This window comes from Rattus rattus, chromosome 5 (assembly GCF_011064425.1).
Source record: "Rattus rattus isolate New Zealand chromosome 5, Rrattus_CSIRO_v1, whole genome shotgun sequence".
NCBI lineage: Eukaryota > Metazoa > Chordata > Mammalia > Rodentia > Muridae > Rattus > Rattus rattus.
The window spans coordinates 75,843,707-75,848,875 of record NC_046158.1 but is presented as its reverse complement, the minus strand read 5'-3'; the positions used below and the strand labels follow the sequence as shown (position 1 = coordinate 75,848,875).

Here is a 5,169-nt window from a genome sequence, read left to right as displayed (position 1 = left end):
AAGATGTTTCAGGCCCAGAGGATCTCTAAGGACTCAGTTTTATATACCCTCCTTGAATAAAGATGCAACATAAACTTTATTATTTATGAGATGCCTAAAGGAAAGAAATGAGGCAGTTAATTTCTTAATAAGGTTATTGCACTTCATTAAATTGCTAATAATCACTCTTCTTTTAAAGCTCGTTTATTAATTCAGCAAAATTTATTGAATATCCATCAGCTATTAGGCTCATAATATATATCTGTAGTACCTGGATGACTCCATCATGCTCATGTCTTTCATCTTTCCTTTTACTCCCTTCAACACATTTCTTCTTTTTCTGAAATCGTTTGAATATTATACAAGTAGGCCAGGCTATGTTATGAATTCAGATTAATTACTAATAAATATCACAGACAGACCAGGAGGATTAACTAATGAATATCCATTGTTTCCTCAGTATATTTTTTTACTTAAAGCATAAATATATGGTTAGATGAATAATTGGGGGAAAAGAAAATAGGAGTGGAATAAATAAAGAAATAGAGAGCTGAAGTATCTTATTATCTTTCAGTTTTTTTATTATTTATGCTTATTTATTTGTGTGCATGTCCATGTGCACAAACACATATGATCCATAGTCCTTGTGTAGAAATCAGGGACCAAATTTACTAATTACTATTCTATATCTGTGAATAGATACCATGACTAAAGCTACTTTTTAAAATGCAAGCATTTAATTTGAGCCTTGCTGACAGCTTCACAGGGCCAATTCATTATCTTCATTGAGAGAAGCCTAAAGTTATGGTGATAGAGCAGAAGCTTATAGTTGTCACCTTGATCCACAGTCAGCTGGTGGAGACAGAAAGATTGGTTCTGGTATGGACATTTGTAATTTCCAAACCCACCTTCACACTTACACCCTTTTCAACAAGGCCACACCTCTTATTTCTCTACAGCATCCCACTCAGAGGGATCCAATCATTCAAATATATGAAACCATGGGAATCATTACCATCCAAATTTCTATAACAAATGTTGGAAGTTGATTTTCTATTCTCTGTATTTACCTTTTCTTGTGCAATAAATCAATCAAAAATTATATCTTCAACTTTCAGAGCATGTGCCTTTAACCATTGATCCATCTCTAGGAGCCACATTCTCTTCTTTTAAAAAAAAATCACTTTCTAGTCACTGTTCTTAACCAATATTTTTCATGTGTAGACATACTGATAAGAAACATTTGACTGTGTAGTGATTGCAATGTGGGTATAGAATTGGTATTCACATGGTAATTATAGAAATTATCTGGTGTAGGGTTTATGGTGTTTTTCAAATGGGAAAGACCAACACTTGAAATCTATCATTTTTTACTAATTATTTTAACTTAAATATAAAGGTAATATTAGATTATTATTGGGGAAATATATAGTAAGGATGAAAATGTAAAGAGATCTGACTATAATGAATTTGTATAATATAAGACAAAGCCATGGTATGTCATAAAGTTTTCTGTTCAGATGTAATTATGGTTCTTAGGTGTAATTATGGTGTTCTTTAGGTTTTAAAGGGTAATAAATGTCTTTAATTCATGGTGCATCTCTCATTCATTATTTCATTCAGAAGAATTTTTCTTTGGGAAATTTGCCTCTGATACTATAAACACTATTCCCAAGGGACTGCTGTATTATCTTAAGCAGAAGGTACAGTTTGCCTAAGGAAATTTAATTTATCTAGTGAAAGTAAAATAATCCTACACTGCTGGTAATTTTAAAAGAAACAAATATAAGGTCATATTATCTCATTTAATAAGAATGTATTTTATGTTTATCTATCTTGAATCAGAAGATCTGCAAAAAGAAGAAAAGAGAGAGAAAGAAGAAAAGAGAAAAAGAGTCATTTTTTTGCTTGTTTCTGAATTATTACTCAGCTACATTAGGGTATATTTTAATGTTGTCACATCTAAGATTGTAACAATTATATTGTAGGAGGAATTAAGAGAGGTTTAAAATCGCATTTGCATTCATCTCTTATTTTTTACCTATAGAGAGCTACAAAGGAATATTAGAATTTTATTCTAAATCTGCAAAGTTCAAAGTGTTTTAATTTCTTAATATACTAAAACAAATTTTAAATTTTATTTATTCCAATTGGCATAGCAGCCTGAATGTTATTACCTTCAATAATGAGGTTTTATTTTCTTAATTTATTTTACAAACCTTATATTGCCCATAGTCTGTCACCAAAACATTATTTACTCAGGAAGTTGCGCTGCAAAGATTTGAGAAGACAGACTTTTTTTCATGATTTTAGCTGCAGAAGTTTTATAAACCTTATTAATGATTTGTGTTATTATAAAAATAATACAATTTTGCTCTCTTTATTTCCTCTAATTCTGTTGATCAAAATATGGATCCTGACCCATGAATATAGTGGTTTATTCCACAGAATGATTTGAAATACAGCAGGTCTGAAAGTTGATTTAATAGGATTGCAGGCACTGGTATTTTCATGCTAATAAAATTTGAATGTAATAGAAACATCTGATGCTTTCTCAACACAAGCCTTGGCAAATGTGCAATTCCCACTGTGCTTTCACATAATAACATTGCCTATTTTTAGAGAAAAGTTACTGTCATATGATATACTAATATAATATGGCAAACTAGTAGATCAAATAGACATGTAATAGAGAAAAATGAAAACAAAAGATAACAGTGAATTATTTTTATAGCCCAGAAATTATCCAAAATAAATTCTTCATAATTAGAAAAACATCACTTAAGTAACTATGCACAATAATGTATGCACAGGATATTTCTAGTTTTTGTAAAATGTTATAAGTGCTTAATATGAAATGTATTTTCATTCTAATTTAGTCCTATATAGTACATTTTATAATCACCACTATTAATGTATATAAGTAGACAATTTTTCATGTTTTAGATTTTTAGATTTTTTTTTACGAAAGATACAGCTCACAGCTTACAAAATCCACTGATTTTTTTTACAAGTTTTATCTGTCAAACAAAAAGTTGTTTACCAATGTCACTAATGTAATACATGAAAAAGTTTCAGTTAAACCTAAGAAATCATACTAGATAGCAGGCAAAAGTGAATATAATATGCATTACCTACCGAACAAAATTTCTCACATATAATGAGGAAAAATAAATATTAAATTTAATGTTAAATATATTAATGGACTAAAAAAGAGCAACCCATTTATGATTTAGAAAATTTATACATAAAATAATAACATAGAAAATATAAAAATTGAACAAGGACAAAAATAGTCTATTCAAAGGCCAGGTTAAAACTGATGTAATGTCAAATCAAATATGTTCTAAGAAACATGATGAATCAACAACTGCCCACTAAAATTTATGATGAGTAAATGATAATGTGAAAAATAAAGTCATTGATATTCATCATTTTGACATAACTTTGCTGATTAAACACTAGCGGAAACACAAGGCAAGATTGACTTGAAGATTATAGGAGTCCTTTGCTTCTGGTGGATTTGATAGTTTTGTTAAATTGACATGATGCGCTTTTTATCACTGTGACCTGGTAAACACAAAATCTTTAAGAAAATAAAGACTCATTTAGCCCCACATTTTTAGGAAGTTCAAGCAATGGTTGGATTCTTCCATTTCTAAGTCTAATCAAAATGCCAGATATGCTCTCTAAAAACTACTTATAAGTATTTAAGAAGACTATGATGACAGAGGGCCAAGAACCAGCCTCAGCTAGGTCTGGGTTCCTGAGAGAAGGGGTGTGCAGGAGCAACAAAAGCAAAAGATTCCAAGTAAAATCCTGGGTCCAAGCTGGTGTCCTATATTCTGCTGAGATGGCTTTCCAAACTTTTTTCTCTCTGTGTTCTTCTCTGCTCTAGAAATCTTTCTCTTGGTATTATAAAAATTCTCTGGCTGAGACAACTTGTTTTCAGCTCAAGAGAGCTCTCTCTGCTACTCAGAATTCTAAAAGTTCTCTGGATAGCGCATAGGATTCCTGATCAAGGTTAGAAAAACTGCTATGAAAAAGAAAATTCTTGGATCTTCTGAAGAAATAAGAAATCCTGTTAGAAAACCTTTAAAAGTAATGCAAGGGCCTGTTAGAAAACCTTTAAAAGTAATGCAAGGGCCTGTGATTTGCCAAAAAGAAAAAAAAAAAAAGATATCCTAGATTCAAATAGTATGCACAAGTAAGGAGCATTTTATTCTGCAGAACACCAGCATAAGGGGGTCTACCATTTACCAAGATGAAGATCCCAACATAAATAAATTAAGGGAATTCCTAGGAGGAAAATAGATTAAGGGGATTCCTAGGAGGAGTAAGTGACCTTTATCTTGATTGGTTGGCACGATTTCTAGGAGTATGGGGGTCTTTGGAATTGAATAGCGCTTTTGGGACATTCCATAACAAGGGGAATGCTGGAAAGATGTGAAGGAGTTGGAAACTGTTGCTTGTTGCTGACTCACTGCTCTTGCCTCAGGCCAGATCGCAGAGCAGCTTCTGATTGGCTTCCTTCAGCCTTTGGTTTTTCTAGTAATGGACTTGCCTGAACTTACCCAGTTCTGAGAAACAGAAATTTAGGCCTAGTCTCCTGAATTGCCAGTTTGAAACCTGTCATGAAGTCAGCCTGTCCCAGTCCTCATAGTAGTTCTTTGGTTTTTCAATCAAAATCAGAAAGTCTGCTCAATCCCTGACCCCCCAAATAATCTATTCTATCTATTTTTGCCCTTTAGACAGTCTTCTGTATATAGCTGCTAGAAAAGATTATAAAAGAGCTGTGTTTGCTCTCTAATTAATTCTTGGGATTTCTGACCCAGGTCAGAAACTGTACTAGGAAAAAATTCTAAAAGAGCTATAAACAATTATAAAAGAGCTGTGTTCACTTGCCAAGGATTTTCTGAACCAAAACTCAGAAATCCTGTTAGAAGAGCTCTGTTTGCCCTTCAGAAATCTCCAGACAGCTCAGCTATCACTAGGAAAAAAACAAAAAACAAAAAACAAAAACAAAAACAAACAAACAAACAAACCTGCTATCACTTTCTGCTAGCTCATCTCAAGCAGACCAAAAGCCCAGGTTTTATTTACATATTCATATCAGTTCAGTTACTCCAGGTTCCCTCTTGGCTGTGAATCAGCATTCTATCACCTTAGCCCCTTGACTTGTAGCTAAAG

The 5,169-nt window shown here is 32.4% G+C and overlaps 1 non-coding gene across 1 annotated transcript; it reads right to left on the bottom strand.

Moving 5' to 3' along the window:
- Window positions 1-4,796: 4,796 nt before the first annotated feature.
- On the bottom strand, window positions 4,797-4,861 carry LOC116902519. Its single transcript, XR_004388128.1, has one exon. It is a non-coding gene; the product is annotated as a U7 small nuclear RNA (small nuclear RNA).
- Between the last annotated feature and the right edge of the window lie 308 nt (window positions 4,862-5,169).